The sequence below is a fragment of the Spea bombifrons genome, chromosome 1, assembly GCF_027358695.1.
Source record: "Spea bombifrons isolate aSpeBom1 chromosome 1, aSpeBom1.2.pri, whole genome shotgun sequence".
NCBI classification, from domain to species: Eukaryota; Metazoa; Chordata; class Amphibia; order Anura; family Pelobatidae; genus Spea; species Spea bombifrons.
Genome location: NC_071087.1, coordinates 152,665,615 through 152,683,912, shown reverse-complemented (window position 1 = coordinate 152,683,912; position 18,298 = coordinate 152,665,615). Strand labels below are relative to the sequence as shown.

General features: G+C 39.8%; 1 protein-coding gene across 2 annotated transcripts in view; it reads right to left on the bottom strand.

The window, feature by feature from the left end:
• The window catches only part of DAB2 (DAB adaptor protein 2), a 47,830-nt gene extending 30,392 nt beyond the window's left edge, over positions 1 to 17,438 (bottom strand). The window contains exon 1 of one of the 2 annotated variants that reach the window (XM_053448104.1): positions 17,249 to 17,438. The gene's annotated coding sequence lies outside the window, so the exon portion shown is untranslated. The remainder of the gene's footprint in view (positions 1 to 17,248) is intronic. The other variant, XM_053448105.1, reaches the window with a different exon arrangement.
• Between the last annotated feature and the right edge of the window lie 860 nt (positions 17,439 to 18,298).

Genomic DNA, 18,298 nt, shown 5'->3' with positions numbered 1-18,298 from the left:
GGCTGGAATCACTCGTAGCATGCCCAGGTTCCAGCAAGTGCTGGCTGCCTGGGCATGATAGGAGTGTGATTACAGTTAGTAATTATATATATATATATATATATAATATTGCTGCTATTTTCTTTTGTCCAATTTTGGTGTTTTAACCACACTTTTTTTAAAAGTAAGTAACACACCAAAATTGGACAGAAACATTCAAGGTTATAGATCCATACCTAGGTATTTTTTTCACACTAAAAACTAATCAAATCAAATTAAAACAAAGAATCCCTAGTACAATTATCTAAGATATATGTTTATACATGGAATTTCCCCCCTAATCCCATGTAGGCAATAGAAAGCCTATCTCATATCTGGTTGGCACTGGATGGGTTGATGGTCAGTATCCCAGCTGTTTGATGGTAAGATCCATAGTGGCCTAATGTAAAGATTAAGACCGTAATCAGTCCTTGATCTTGTTTTAGATTCAGGAGCCACATGCCTAACCCATGCATGTTTAAATACCCTCAATAAGGCATTGACATATGTCCAGTGATGCATTTATGAGGGGTGCTGCTCAGACTTGATTTAGGTCAGCACCAAAATGCAAAACAGGACTCCTGTGAAGTGGTTCAGTAATGTAAGGATCTTTGGCCTCTGTGTTCAGCATCTGACATCCCAGTGTTCTACTCAGTTAAGGGCCACAGAGAAGCAATAATGTAATCTGCGCTAGTGGAGCACCCAGTGCCTGCCATCCATCTCAACTATATGTCCCTGGTTGCTGACCTTATCCCCTGTGCCTCTAATCTTGTAATGTGGATGCTGTAGGGCTACATACTCTGAATAGTCTTAATTAATGCATATGCCACACCATAACGTCTTAGATGTCCAGTCTGTTACTCATACACTGCACTTTGTATCTCATATGGGTTCCATTATTAATGTTGTGGCAATAGTTTTTCTTTAGCATGATCTTTCCGGAGTATAACCCTCTTCTCACTCAGTCTAAAGCAATTCTCTTGCTAAAGGTAGGGGTATACTTTATAACAAACATTGATTTCACTCCCATATGACTTTATGTAGGGCGTAATGTGTAAGAGTTAGAAAGTCGAGTCAGCTGTGTCCATGTTCTGCATTGTTTGCTGATGACTCCAAACCTCTAACACTGACATGTGGTCAGCCGGTCGATTGGAATCCTTGGAAATTTGTTCTCTAATTGGACATTTATACCACAGCACCTGTCACACGACCGACTTGCTGTCATTAGCCCTACCCAATTCACTTTAATACAATTAAATCTGAATATGCAGGGTTGTTGATGCACTAGGAAACAATGAGCTCGCCAAGTTTGCTAATTCACAATGAGACCAATGAGACTAGCTTTGTATGTCCTTATATTCTTCTACTCTGCTCTGCAATAATTCTGAACTTTCCCCTAAGTCTTATTTCATATTATTATAACCTCCAACATTTCAGGTGTCCAAATCAGGACTCCAGTGTTGGTTTGTGCGGCCAAAGGAGGGGACGGGTGGACTCAGGTGTGGAAATAGGTAGGGTCTGATGTATAGCCACTCACCTACCTTACCCAAATAGCAACATTGCAACTCTCAGCATTGTAAGCCGGCTATGCGAGGGGATAAAGGGACAGTGAGGTGAGTTCAGAACGGATAGACGGACAGTGTCTAAGGATCAGGACTGTAATATGAAAATTAGGAGTTATGTATTATTATCTACCAAATTTACAGTTTATCATGTGTCCACAAACCTCTGCGTGGGAGCCAGCTATCCGTTTGATGTCAATTGATTGCCCACAATGCACACAGAGATACATGGAAAGTGCATACATGTCTTCTGCCATTAGAGTAAGGGATGAGACATTATTTGGTTAAGGGCAGGCAGCTAGTAAATGATTATGCAGAGAAAACATGATGGTTCAAAGCGGATATAGTTCAAAGGGTTAAACAAAGTTCTTCAGACAAGCCTGCAGAACAAGGACATCTCACAAGCTGCAATGCTAAACAATATGTTAACTATGGGGACAAAACATAAATTAGTAGGGTTATCTGTGCTCGGTTTCATCCATGCCCATCATGAAAACGTCCTCTTATCTAGTAACTCCCAAACTCTTTTCTCACGGACTCTAAACAGGTTGACCACATTGGCCACTTTTTCCAGGACACGTAAGATATTCACATATAAAGTGCTACAGTGAAGTATTTGGGAGGTCCACGGTTACCGGCTTGGTGGAACACCGGTCTCCTCCCTTTTCCAGCTAGCACAGTACCTGACCCTGTACTGCATTTACCAGGATAGCCAAGAACAGAGACATAAACCTAGCTGCCAAGACTATCCCACCAAAATCAGGACTGTTAACAGGTATGGAGATATATAATGATTGAAGTATTATTTTCTGTGAGTTTACATTTCATAAATCCTCCCAGATGGCTCATGCGGCAACACTACTTCAAATGGCTTCACGGCCAGACCTGGATTTATATAAAAAGTTACATCTAAGTAAAAAAGATCTCTGTCAGCCCCAAAGCTCTTAAAATGCAATATTTTGAAAGGCTTTATGGGTAGGGAGTGGGTGGAAAATCTTTCCAGAAAAAGGAGTAGGGTGCTTAAGTTGTAATGAATAGAAGGAAGAGTAGAAGGAGCTACTGTTAACCTCAGTCCCATAGCTCCCCTAAAGAAATGGCTCCCTGAACATCTGCCTACGCTGTCTGCCTACAAAAAACCTGTCTCTAACTGCTACTGCTGACATTTTGCTGGGTTGGGGAAATGTCCTCCATAGCTAATGCCAGTTACCAGGTTTGCCCCTCAGTCTTATGGATCTGAATCTAAGACAAGACCAAGAACTGATCAGGAAAATGGACAGACTAGAAGGGATGAATGGTTCTTATCTGCCATCAAATTCTATGTTTCTATCACTCAGAGAAAACTTTTAACTCAAAATGCATCAAATAATAAGCTTGCTTCCTTAAAAAAACAACACTTTTTATGTCTGCTCTCGGCAGGCAACGGACTTCTTTGAAAGTTATTTTACATTTTTCAGTGAAATTTTCAGAAAACAAGGTACATCAATACCAGATCGACTGAATCATGAACTGTCAAGTGAAGCGTTTGCTGCTAGTATTGAGATTTTCAAAATCCCACATACCTCTCTCGCATTAATTCAGCTCATGTAAAACCCTGGCATCCGTATTCATCCCTGTGAACCAAATCAGCTGACTTCGAGGCACGTTAAATATCACAATAATAATATTGAGGAGACTTGCTAATTTCGACAACCAAATGGTTGACATTTGTCAGGAAGTACGTACGTCCTGAGTGAAGTCACCTGTTTTCAAGCAGGATTTCAGCAGTGATATGGCAGTGAGAAGAGCACCTGCTGTTAAGATGGAGATATGCTGAGATGAGAGGAGAAAATGAATCAGTTCTAGACTGCGTGAGCACAAGAACCATAATTGTCAAATAATATTGGTATTGATCATTCAATAACTTGTTTAGTGAAATCATTAAATGATGTATTGTCCCGGATAATAGACAGGCTGAACAAGGTACACTGCAACGTAAATGTCATACTAATGCTATTAATATATGATAATGGTGTAGTCAATAGATGAGGGGCTGGGTTAAAAATATTATTACCTCATATTTTCACATCTTGTCCCAAGACCATCCCATGAAAGGGTATGAGCATGCTGTCCTTGTGCACACCTCCCAGGTGTCACAGAGTTCCAATTTGGGGGCAATATAATACTCTCCTGCTAAGTAGCCCCACTATTTTTGCTTTGACGGGCGGGGGGATCATGGGCTAGTTGCCAAGATCCTTGTGTTCTCCTCTGACCAGCACACTGAGTTGTGAAATTGACCCTGAGAATCTGCCCCTTCACCCTGCGGCTGCGTTATTGGGGCAAGAACCCTGAGACTCAGGATCAAACCTTTAGAGTTTCCAGGTACGGTTAGAGGCATAAATCTGAATGCTGCATCTCAGCCTTTGATCGTCTATATTTTTTGTATCTGGGCCAAAAGTTTTCCCTTCATTGAATTTATTTCTGTCCTTCTCACTCTTTGTAGTACCAGCGTTGCTTGTTTATCTGTCTTTGTTCCAAGTGAAATTGCACATTCCACATTTATACCCCTATCTGAACCATTCATCATTTCAGATTTAGATTGTAAGCTCTGTGTGGCAGGGAACCCCTACTCATTCCATGCCCCCAGACCTACAGTACATTGTGCTAACACAGTATCTCTATACAGGTGCTTGGCACATAAATAAAGGATAATTATAACTCCTTAACTCATACATAAAATCATTTAACTCCCTATAGTTAATAATAATTAATGTTTTTTTTTACTCCTCATACAATGTTGATTAAGGAATGGACTTTTTCGAAGACATTTTATCACCGGTACAGCCGGTACAAATTGCATAATTCCCTCAATCCAAATCATTTAAGGTCCCGCTAGTCTGTTAATGCTGAATCCATAAACATAATCTCCGCAAATGTACGACTTGGACGGGGTATGGTAATTAAATGCGACAAGAAACACAACCTTTAAAAAACAGATCTATAAATTATGGGGCAAATTGACTCATTTTATTTTAAAAGAGCCATTGTAAGTCAATCGAGGCACTGGCTTTCACTTACATAAACCACATGAGCCTTTTCTGTAAGGAATTCACTAAACCCAACATTCTATACGTTAAAGTATGCCGTCTTAGCTGCTATATGACAATCTCTTCTTTCAGTAACGTGCTTTGCTTCCCATACAAAAGCACATTCAGAGACGTCACTGCAGGGCTTGACCCGCGTTGACAATTTACTCGCAGGAACCAGGAAACATCTTTGCTTCTTGGCGAAATTCATGGCTGCATATGACCCCCAGCCAAGTCAAGTCCGACAACAATGGTAGTACAAAACCAGTTAAATAGAATATTTAATACACTATTGTGCGAACCTTTTAGGCAAGTGTGAAAAAAAGGCTGTAAAGTGAGAATACTTTCAAAAATAAACGTGTTAATATTTTTTTTTATCATTTTACAAAATACAAAGTGATTGAACAGAAGAAAAATCTAAACTAAGTCAATATTTGGTGTGACCACCCTTTGTCTTCATAGCAGCATCAATTCTTCTCAGTACGCTCGCACAGAGTCAGGGATTTTGTGTTTACATTAATTGTGATTATATCAAGCAGGTGCTAATGATCATTATTAATTTATTATGTAGGCGGAAACAATCATTAACTGAAACAGAAACAATTGTGTAGGAGGAATAAAGCTGGGTGAAGAACAGCCAAGCTCACTGACAAGGAGCGGTTGCGGAAAACAACACGCAGCAGAGCAACAACACACAGGGTAGTTATACCTTGTCAGCAAGGTCTCTCCCAAGGTCTCATAGCAGACAGGTGTCTCCATATGTGCTGTACAAGCTCTTCTTCAGAAGCACATAAGGATCCATTGTAATTAATGGACGTCACGGGGTAAGGTTACCTCTGAGATGTCCAGCAAAAAAGTGTTGATCTCAGCATCTAGATATATACGTTTGCTTCAATAAAAATTCAGCTTTGAAAGTTTTTGTATTTTTTTTTAATATCAAAAATTCAACTTTCTCTTACTCGCTGGACAAAAATATTTGGGGAGATTCTGCAAAACACAAATGTTCTACGGAGTCTTCAATATTGTGCGATAAGGAGCATCCCCGAAACAGTGTTTTACCCTTTGGAAGAATCCACGTAGGCTCTAGAGTTTATAACTTAAGCAAGTTACATACACTCCGCCAATGTTTTTCTATATAATAATTATCCCTCTGTCTGCCTGAAATGACAGGAATGTTAAATAGGTGTGACGGTAACCAAGTTATTTCTTGCTTTCACGAGAATGGAAAATCTTACAGCTTTCGTTTAATGCAATCCTGGAAATATACAGATGCCTGCCGTCTGAGACATCAGTAACTACCAAACACTGCGATACTCTGTCCACGGAGCGCTGCGTGTATCCACACACCTTCAACTCACATATGTAGTTACCGGTAATTTCGTGTTTGTTTATTTATTTACTCTACATCAAGCGTTGGAGACCCGTCGCAAGTTTCCTCCTTTGCACTGAGCAGTAGGTAACTGCTACCTCAAAGATGGACAAATATTACACCAAGAGACCATGATCTAAAACTAGAGGAAGTTTTACTTTGCTGAGGTGGGGGTAGATAAATGGAGCAGGCTCCCAGCAGAAATGGTTGAGGCTAATACAGTGGCCCAATTTAAACTTGAATGGGACAGGCACAAAGCTATACCAATGACTAACTAAGGAGTCCTTACAACAGCAAAAATAGGCAGACTAGATGGGGAGAATGATTCTTTACTAAGGTTGCCAAGATTCATCATATAGAATCGTAGGAGTCATATTTACAAAGGGTTTTTGGTGCAAACATGGTCGTATTGCCATAGCAACTAACAGTTCTACACATTAAAATGGATGAGTGCCCAAAATGCCCGTAGCACATAATAAGCTCTCCAGTGGTGAAGCTGAAACTTGTTCTTATAAACAGCTTTGGATCGTGCCAAATACAGGCGGTTTCCTTGTTTGTTTTGTGTGATTAATGCAATGTAAATATATTGATTTTTAGAATGTAAAGGACTTTGATCTCAGATTCTATTTTAGCTAATTTTTTTTTTTTTTTTTTGCCATTTATGTCCTCAAGACTCTCTCCATCTAATGTATCGGTTTGTCTCAGTCTGTCAATTCTCGTCTTGTCAGACCCCATGAATATATGTATTGTATTAACCCCTTAATGACAAAGCCCGTACATGTACGGGCTCAAAATGCATTGTTTTCAATGGGTTTAGGGACCGCCCATTGTCCTTAAGGGGTTAAGCGTTTCGTAAATTGTTATATACATAAAAGATAATAATAATAATAATAATGATAATGTTTGTTTTTGACAATTAGCTTTTATCTCTCCCACACAGCTGTTTTGCTCTTAATGCTTCCTCCTTGAATACAAAAACACTTGAAACACTGACCCCGCATTTTATGAAAGATAAGCAAAAGTGTTCAGACAAAAGGGGTTAATAAACGGCCAGGATATCCCCTGAATTTCCCATTCCTGAGTGGGTTGAAGTAAGCCGTGTTGAGAGATGCTGTACCCCGGTAAAAACGCCTATAAAAACATGATTAAAATACACAATTATTATTATTACCTTTTATATTTTAAGAGCCAACAAATTACACAGCGCTGCGCAATTTAAATGGGGCACTTAACATATACATAACAAATATACATTAATACATACGGACACATCAGGAGTTGAGAACCCGGCCCGTAATCTTGCCATCTAGCCTAATGGTACTTTATACAATAAATATATATGTTCTAATATGACCTATACAATTTCAAGGGAAGTACTGAGCGACTAAGATCTACTAAGATCTACTCTACTGATTTGGCAGGGGTGTCCAACCTGCGGCCCTCCAGCTGCTGCATGACTAAATCTCCCATATTCCTCAGCCAGCCCCTTAGAGCATTATGGGAGATGTAGTCCTGCAGCAGCTGGAGGGCCGCAGGTTGGACACCCCTGGTATATGGTATAACATGCCTGAGGAAGTGACCGAAGTAGCCTTGAAATTTTGCCAATTTTGCCCAGAGGAGGGGGCAGCAGGGTCACACAGCACTATGTTATGTTACCCTGCGGTTTTATTACAACTGATAAGGGAGAGCTACAGCCAGGCAAGTTAAGGGTGTTCTATGTGGAGTGATGAGGAGTGAGGTGTGGTGATAGATGATGTATGACTGATCAGAGTGAAGTATGATGGAGTGAGTATATTTTAGTGAGTTTTAGAAGGAGTGTATATATGTGTGTTAGTGTGTATATGTGTGCTACTGTGTGGGGCCGTACCTGTCCGCCAGGCCAGAAGGTACCAGCACTCATTCTTAATCAAATCTAATGCAATTTAGCTACCAAATGTGTTCTTTTTTTCCACGGCTAGCAAAGTAGAATTCTATACATTTCTCATGTATGTCGCAAAAACAATGGACCCTGTAAGCGCATGAACAGGGTGCTGTCAAAATGAAATCCGTATGCGCAGAGTGCAGTGAAAACGGACCTGTGACATGCAGGGCATAGCAATAATGAAAAACGCATGCACTGGAAGTCGTATCATTCCACCAAGAGCGGCATTCATCCCAGTGACTCCCTTGCACTTATACATTATATGCTACATGTGACGTTTAATGCTATTTTAAGAATTAAGTCGTAAACTATGCAATAAATTGTGCTTCGCAATTTAACAGATATATTCCTTTCCACCAGATCCTTTATTTAATAGTTCTTTATAACAAATACACGGATGGAACACACATAATTAGGCAACTGAATTGACTTGGTAACATTGTATACACCCAGAGAAGCTAAGTAAAGAAGAATGACATCATTTTTAAATATTTCACAACTCTACCTCACGTGCTATTGAAATACTGTTTTGTGGCTGCAGGTCGTGACATCTGGCAGAACACTTTTATCCTAGGGTTGTTGTTCCATAATACTGTCTATTTCTCGCTCTCATACCTGGAAGCAGAGCTCCCCCACCTCAAAGCTCTCCCTTTGGTGCTCCCTATTGGTGTTGTCAATGGTGTATTCGGACCTAGGCCGCCTAGTCAGCTAGGGTGGCACGGGTGGATACATATGCCACTGGGTGGCATGATCAAGGGTTAAACACACATAGGGGCAGGACTCGCCGCAAATAGACTTAAAAGGGGTGGGGAATGGGTGGACCCTGGGTGGGGAGTAGGTGTGACCAAACATTAATTATCTGTTCAATAAGGTAAGACCTTACATCTTCTACAATATCAACAGGAAACATATAGGGGTGCAGAGGGATTTGGCTCTTTCACGGACAGGTCCCTTCAGTAAAAACAGCTACAACGAAGCCTCTTGCTACATACCCTGGATCCTTGGGAACTCCTATGACATGTTAAGCTAGATGTTATTCGTGTTCTTTTACATCATCCCATAACTTATTGTTTGTCTAAGAATCCATAACACGTCTCCTTAAATTATTACACCAGAGAATAGTGGGGGTTCTTTACCTCTTCTTAGGCGTGAGGATATTACCAGGAAGTATCTGGAGTTATGAGGATCCAACAGTTCCCAGAAAACACGGGCTCTGTCCCAAGATTCTAAACATGGAACCTCCTAAGGAAACATTGCGACATGGAGCTGGGGGAAAGATAGCACCGCGTCTGAAGCGACAGATAGATAGATAGATTATTGAATGTCAATATTTTGCAGACTCTATAGAGTTAAAGAGTGATTAATAGCCATTTTCTGAAGGGATTAGACAAAGTGTGTCTCTATGAGATTAGCAAACACACTTGGACTAAGAATCTTTGTGTAATTGGGTCAGATTAAAAAGGCGCTGCTCGAGTTCTTTTGCTTCGAACATAACAAGACTGTACATATAAACTTCACAGGGTGTGATCATTCAACGCTGATCGCAGGGTGAAAGAATGACACAATAACGAGGGCAGCAAGCGAAATAAAATATAAGCGTGTCAACACGAGCATGTCCGAAAAAACCTGCTCTGAATTCTTATAATGAAGAGACCATGGCTGTTTGAGACGGACTTTCATACACTTAAAGGTGCTGTTCCACTAGTGTGTTAACCAAATAAACATTCACATTTTACTCTTCACTGGCAGAATAATCTCATCAAAGAGACAGAAATTTGTAAGAAGATTTTTTTTTATTATTTCTGTGGCTGCGATCTATCAGCTTTTGTGTCACATGACAAATACATTTCAAGAAAACATCAAAATTAGGTAATACGTTACGCAATGAAATGTTCACGTCCGAGCACGGATTACAAGAATGTAGTAACTGCGTGGATTTTGGAGGAGGAGAAATGTTAGAACAAGAGGTCATAATCTAAAACTAAAAAGTCCCTCCTTACCTGTTTATGTATGTCATTTTGTTATGTTATATACTAATTGTTAAGGCCTGTCTACCGTTTGTACAGCGCTACGGAATCTGATGGTGCTATATAAAGCAATACATAATAATAACGACTGATTAAGCTCTGAGTCTTTACATCAGACTAGATGGGCTGAAAGGTTTTCATCTGCTGTCAAATTCTGTTTCTACATAAACCGCATAACCTGCTTTCATTTTATCAATATCAATAAATATTCTTGCACTCTTACTTTAGATTGAAGCAAAACAATAATTGGATAATAATGAATAGATGTATACCACAGAGAACCTCTTTGTCAGAGAATGATCTATAGACTGAGCTGAGCCTGTGATAATCATTGGGCAAAGCCAACCTATGGTTTATAAGAAACACTTTAAATCGTCATATAATTAAAATGCGGAAACCCCACACTTGTTCTATGATGCCGTCCCTGTTACATGAGGCTGTAGTGTTCAGTGCTGTTTAAAAAATCGCAGTTGTATATATTCCGAATTGAATTGATTTATTCACTATACATTCTCCTGTAAAATCCTCTTTTTGTGCAGGAAAAGCCTGTTGTGAATCATAAGCTCCTCAGACCCCCCCAAAATTAACCCTTTCGATGTCAGATGAATTTGTACATTTTCGTAAATGGAATTATGCTCATCATAGGACAGCCACCTGCATACAGTACCTCCCAACGTGCCCACCGGCCATAGAGGGACGCAGAGTATCCCAGTTTGAGATGATAGAGGGACATCAGGGAAGGGAAGAGAGATTTAGGGCGGAAAGGGGAACACTTGGGAGGTTTGCATCTACAATGCTGTGGAGGCTACATCGTTTTTGCCATTAGGATAATTGAAATTCTGTATTTTATTGCATGTGATGCGGGGTAACATAGTTGCCTTCTCCAAAAATCTTTCCAGACACCGGGCACATATTCCTCTCGAAGTCGTACTATACGTTTTTCCTAGTATGGGACAGAGTCTGAAAGAAGCGTCTGTATTTGAAGGAAATGTAGAAATGGGTGTATGGTGTCTAGTATTTTGGGTTATTTGCAAAGGGTTGTACCTGCGTATGTCAAAGCAGCTATTGATAGTTCTGGGGAAAGGTGTTAAAACCGTGGCAATCACTATCGAAATATTTTTGTAAACGTAGACGTGCGCCCAGAATTAATTCTGTTGGTTTCAAAGTGGCACTAGTGACTTCAAACGAATATGTCTATTTACGGCTCCTGATATATGTAAGTTCTCCCCTTCTTTTTATGTTATGTGCTTGTTTCTGAACAAAGTAAGCTTATTAGTAAAGAGGGACTGTTGTGGACTAATCAGAGACACTTGGGAGGTATTCATGGGGGGATTAACCTCAGTCCAGACTTTCCTTCCTCTTGCACGTACTCACTTCATTGCATTTAGTTCCAATCACAGTTCTTCAACTCCAGTTCCACAAATGCTTTTCCTGTCTAAGAGAAATCTTTCGTGGCCATTGTACTCACAGACTTTTTTTTTCAAAGTAAAATAATATTTTTTTTTACTATTTAATGTGATGTAATTATCACAGATCAGTGTAGCTAAATATTTACACTTAAAATAAACTTGAAATGACATGTACTGCAAGAAATAAAAATGAGGGGATCCTGAAACAAACATGATTAAAATAAAATAATTATAAAAATATAATAATAATAAATGATTAATAAATAAATACATTAAGACGCTTGTTTAAACCATGACCTGGCTGTAGGGGTTGCTGTGAGACTTTTTTTTTAAATGACTTCTTGCATAGTTAAAAAGTAGTATCAGACTTATGTCGGTATTATTATAATTGGATTTAATTATGATTAAATTATGCAAAGCAAAACTGCAATATATACAAGACAAAATAAACACAATAAGAAAAACATTGATCAGGAATCAGAACAAGGAGGGAGATTGTTCTTTATTTATGGAATTGTAAACTGTGATCTGAAGTGACAAGTTCATTGTTAGACTTTTCCTTATTTTTTTTTTTTTATTCTTTAATTACTATTAATTGATGCACCAGCGCTGTGCTGCGGCAGTTCTGCACATGTGCAATCAGTGATACATTAACTGTAGCGCATGCATCCACGGGGGTAAGGAATGTCTGCCTATCCAGCTCCTGTGGTTATGAAGGACTTGCCAAAACAAAGCTTCCTTCTTGACGATCTCAGAGCGACAGCAAGCAATAGGCTGCAAGCAATTAGGCTGATTCAAACAAAAATAACCTGTTTTCTAAGGACACGGCGCATTTTGTAGGATACAAGATTTTCACAATGTAACAGTAAGAATGGAAATGTGTTTAAACTTGTTTTTAATGCTAAACTTAATGGAGTATTTTTATGGTCAACTTCTAATATTGATTTAAAAGCTATACATAACATGCCCCCCCCCTTCAGTGACAGAATTAGATCCACATTCTACTATGAGCATGCCGCAAGCATGTGCGAATCTCAGCAATATATTTATTACGTGGTATCGAAAAGTCAATGTGGCATTGGTAATCACTTAGTATAATACAGATTATTAATTGGATATATAGCAGTCTCATATTAAGAAGGCTGGTTCAATAACAGGGTTGGTAAGCTGGGCTAAGGGGCAAAAGTCCCCAGGGCTGCTGGTATTTTAAGATTTGGGGCCAGTGCCTGAATAACCTTGTGTTCGAATTGTAATTCCACATATAACCACCAGGGTGTCTAAAATTCCAGCTTCTGGCAACATTGACACCATGACTGGATCTTTTGCTTGGCAATTTTTCTGTGGGCTATCTATGCAGTCCTATGTCGGCTGCCATATGTATTTGTACGGCTACTACGTTGTTGGGTTACTTAATCAGTTGTGGCTTCCAACTGTTGTCGAGCATCATAGCTGCTGTATAACTCACCACTTATTCAACGTCCATATTTCAGGGTATGACGTCATTTCCGACGCTCAGATGTAGGCAGTGTGTGAGGATTGCAAGGGAGAAGAAGACCTGTCACTGACCAATGGGCAATGTGTAAGTATGTTAGTAAGTATGTGTAAATGTATGTGTAAGCATGTGTTATAGTGTTAGTATGTATGTGTGTATGTTAGTATGTTGCTGTTTTTGTTATGCCACCAGTGATACATTAAAAATCAGGTTTTGTATCACTCTCTAGGACTTTCATCTCAAAACTACTGACGTTCCTTACAAATGATTTTGTTCTAATTATTGCTTAGGGGTGTAGTAGAATATTGATCAAAGTACTGCTGTGCCACGACGGGGAATACTGTAATATAGATTAGAAATAATTAGCATTTCGAAATTCCTCTCCAGATACCATTATTTCCGATGTGTGCAAAACGTTTATTAGCAAAAGGAACAAGATAAAGGTTGCTGAGGAATCGATTTTTTTGTTTGGCAATGTCCTGCTAAGTATCGAACTCTCCGACCATTAATCTCTGGCATGAACTGTCATGTGACACATAACATAACAGTATATACATAATTCACACATGAAATAAGTTTATGTTATTGGATCTATCCAGGCTAAATATAACCATTCATTCAAGTCTAACATCTACAAATTTAACATTTGACCAAATTCTTTTAGGTTGGTTTTCTTGATTTGCCAAGATCATGATGTCAGAAAACATGCCTCTGTATTGTGCTAGTTAATGGCCAGATGGAGAAAGGAAGGTGCAAAATGACGACTTCATGTCCTTGGTGCAAGGACCATCAACAGAAGATGGTCAAGTAGGCTTTGGAAGTATAACTCCAGTGCTGTGGTTAATTTGCACAAATTTTCAAAAACTCAGTGATTCATAAAACTTGCAGAACCTTACGAGTAGAAGGATTAAAGTGATTAACGCATTGACTAAATGCAGAACAACTCCTGGCATCCAAGAGACGTCACACCTTCTGCACCCAGTTGACCCATCTCTGGAGCATAATTCAGTCAATCAGTTGAATGGCTCTTATCTGCTATCAACTTTGATACAAAATTCAGTCTCTTCTAATGGGGCTTTTCAAAGGGTAAACTAGAGAGGGACCTCGGATGTTTGTGGATACCCTGATAAGAATAGGGTTGTTCATAGGCGAATTAACCCATAAGTGAATACAGCTAAATCTTACAGAATGATGGAGCTACTCCAAAACAAAAAGACATGTTCTACTAATCAATATATATATATATATATATATATATATATATATATATACCGTATAGGCCACCAGTGATTTAATATGAGTGATGCTGGGCTATATATTTTAACATTTCAGAAGCCTGTAGCTCCGCTCCCAAACAAGACACATTGAGTCAATATTCTACTTATTCCAAAGGGTTGATAGCGATGGTAAGAGTTGGAATGTTGAACAGATCACTTGTTTTCTTTGCATATTTACCATAATCAGGAATAATAATGTATTTCTTGTTTGCTATGTTTAATGTTCCTTTTATTATTATTGTTTATGGGTAGACTAGAATATCACCTTTATCAATGCAACTCAAAATCTATAAGTTCTATAAGATCTTCAACCATTCGCTTTTCCTTCCATTCTCTATAGATTGATTATCATCCTAAACATGCAGACCCTATAATAATTTGAGTGAGTCGCGACACATTGATCAAAGTATGGCCAGTATGTGCTGATGAGGTGTTTATCGCGTGTGTATGCGATGTTGTGTATGGACCACAGGAAAGACGGGAAGCAAGACGTGGCAGAATCTGCCTTTAAGTCACACACGTGTAGTGTGTAATGTTGTTAATCTGGAAATGGCCCTGTATATGAAATAGTGTATTATAATAATACATGGTACTTGGACTAAGGGTAGATTGTTGGCAGCGTTGAAAGTCGTCTCATTTAACCCTTTACACAATTTAAAAGCAAAATAGTCCAGTACCACTCATCAACTAAAGCAAGGCATTTGATGAAGTAGCTTCAAGCGTTCCTACAGGGCCCCTGTCTCCGACCAAGGATGTGACCCCGGTAAAATTATTTTAATGGAACATATATTTGGTGATGAGTTTCCAATAAAAAAACAAACAAAAAAAGCTAACTTTTTTATATAATAATTACAGGAACCTTAAAAGAATTTACACCTTTGACCTTTTACTATACATATGTATGGGTTGCACTCATTTATGATCTCATACATATCAGATAATACTTCGTTTTAATATAGAACAGGACGATTCAAGGCAGATTCCTTTTTTTGTCATTTGTCATTGAATTCAATGCAAGAGGCAGACAGCGGAATTTCTAGCAATTTATTTATGTTCTCTTATGTATGTCACTTGCTTTCATGAATCACATTTATAAGGATTACTAGATACATTCTAATTAAGAAGTCGCTGATGCGATCGAGCAACCTGGAATGACACCCGGCACATCCACTGAACAATCTACTTGCGTATAATAAACATACAATAAATAGCCAAAAGCTACTATCACTGCGCACAAAAAAAACCATTTGACATATGACTTATGTCTAAGATTATAACTGTATTAAAAAAGCATGTTAGAGAAAACCTACTGGGATTTATAAAAAAAATATTTTTTTCCCCTTCATGATGATTTACAGGTCTGCGGTTTCATGTTCCCTAGTGGGCAAATCACAGTGCTCTGCTATATATTATAATGCCATGCGCTACTAAACCCAGTGTAGCTCTTATCCGTTACATATCAATAAAATATAATGAGTGCTAAAAAAATAAGAATGGTATCACACTTGTTTCATACTAAAATGGTTAAATGGCAGGCAACATGATAAGTATACACCATTGTGTGAGCTGTAGACCCATGGATAAGGTCCTTTCTTCAGGGACTAGGTCCTGAGTTTAAGGGTCACACCATGGATGCCAGGGGATTCGCATCATGAAATACTTTGGACTGCAGGTCATTACCAACTGCAGTTGAGAAGGGCTGGCTGGAGATTTGGGAGAATAGACTTCTCTTTTCCTGCTTTTCATGAATACCAGACTAAAACTGACATTGACAGAAGAAGAACGGTCTCTGCTCTAGGAGGCACAAATCTCAACTCTCCATGATTGATCACCAGAAACATGGCTTGAAGGGGGTCTACTGTGGCTTGGGTTCCTAGGTTTGGTCATAGCTGCGCCACTATAAACCATATTGTCTCTCCACTGCTAAATCATATATGACCCGTTATCCCCACATCGCTGTGAGGCATATGACATCATACCCCGGTGCTATTAGGGCCAATCTAGAACAACAATTGTGGGAAAAGGGCCACCAAAAATGATACAGCAACCGGCCTCTCTTGGGTATCTAATGCTACAGGCTATTGTGGATCATTCTATGAATACATCTGAAGATCACTGCAAGCATGCAGCTTTATACTGAATGACATGGTATGAATTTCTCCAATCTGTTTCTTAATACAAAAGATCCGAACAGCATAAATGACCAATAAACAAATATAATAAACATATACATGTATACAAACATACATACACACAAAAACATTGCCTCCTGCACTCATAGGAAAAGGAGCCGTCTTTATATACCCAGGTGCTGTAGCGTGGATAATATACAAATGACCAAGGATAAGGACTAATAGGATTTTTCAAAAAATATTAAGTAAATTGACTCTCTGGACATTATATATATATATATATATATATATATATATATATATATATATATATACCGAATATATATATATAACATTTTAAACCTCATAAGACATACCACAATGTATTGTATCACGCATGAACAATGTCACTGTCATGAGCAGAATGCAAATTTCCAGGAATAATGATACATGGGTTACAGAGATTCATATTCCAATGCTAGTGGCAGCCCCTGCTTATATAACTGCCCCCACTGTTCCCAGTACTATACTGGAATGCAGAGGGATTGGACACATTAGTACAGAAAAAAAGGCCATTTAAACCATTTAAATCCTGCAGGCTGCCATGTTTAAGTGCACCCCCTCCCATATCCCCAAAAGGGTTAAAAGCCCAGCTTTGCACGCAGGGTAACCTAGCTGCAGGGGTGCGCTGGCTGAGTGTGATGGAATGCAGGGGGAGTGATTCCTTTCCCCAGCTCCACTCATCTCACCTCTCATTACATTATACTGCCAGTCCTTTTAAATCCCCTCTCTAAATACAGTCTGTGACACCTAGAACAACACAAGCCATACCCACCCCCAGTCCCTTCTGAGCTGTCCCCACCAAATGCTTTTTGGGTAACCATTCCCCCCCCCAATAATTCTCAAAATCCCCACTTTCCCTTTTTTTGCCCAATTTCCCCCGCGAATCAGGAAGAGAAGCCCTGGGTCGCCCATGTCCCCACGGATCAGACGTACTCACTGGGTAGCTGCAGTGTTTGGAGATGTCCTTGATCGCGGTCTGACAGATGAGTGTGAGTGCGTGCTCCCTTCTGGCTTCTCCTTGGAGCGCTGCTCCGGCTCTCCCAGCCCCTTGGATACTGTATGTTTCTAATCAGATGCTGGCAGCTCACTGAGCCCAGGAATGCGCTCCGATCGTCCTGCTGCCTTAGCCTGGCTACTCCCCCACTCTCCTCCACCTTAACACTTTCACTGCCAGGGAGAGGGGCTGACGCTTGCCGAGCAAAGGGTTAACCCGAGCAAGCTCTCCGGGCTGCAGCCTCTGGAATGTGTGCTCGGCGCTGACATCGGATCGTATGTTAATAATCTGTTTCATGACTCAGTGGAAAAAACACCCTGCATCCTGTGCATCGGCCAGCTGCTCCATCTTGGTCCGTAGACTCCTTCACGGCTCCCAGACAGCAGGCAGCCTGGCAATGAAAGGGTCCTGGGCAGCCACTACATGTATATCGCAGCTTGTAAAATGCAAGCAATTTGACATTTTTAAGTAATCATGGGGGGGGGGGTAATATAGCCTCATCAGCCGAATGCAAGCATTCTGATACCAGCCAGCAGAGTCAGCGATCCAATCCGCAATGATGCAGCCTCTATAATCATAGAACCGTGTGATTCCGAATTGGATCCGTGTGTATGTATATACAGTATATATATATATATATATATATGTCAAGGCGCTGCTAATTATTGCGCTGGTGACCTGGAATGGTTTACGTACCACGGATACTGAAAAAATGGCAAAACTGGTTTGCACAAAGGAGCTGTCACTCTCTTTTGAAAGAATAAAGAGTTAATTTATTAAAACATACAAAAAATTGTGGTTGATGTTTCCGCTGTCCCCTGCAGAATGGCTCTCCAACCTCATTATTTATAGATCATTTTTAGGACCCATCTGTAGCCCCTCTAAAGGCCTGGACTGGCCATCTGGCACATCAGGCATTTGCCCAGTGGGGCAACAGCACCCCATACTTACCCGATCTGCCGCTCTAGTGGCAGATCAGGTGCCCCAGTGGTG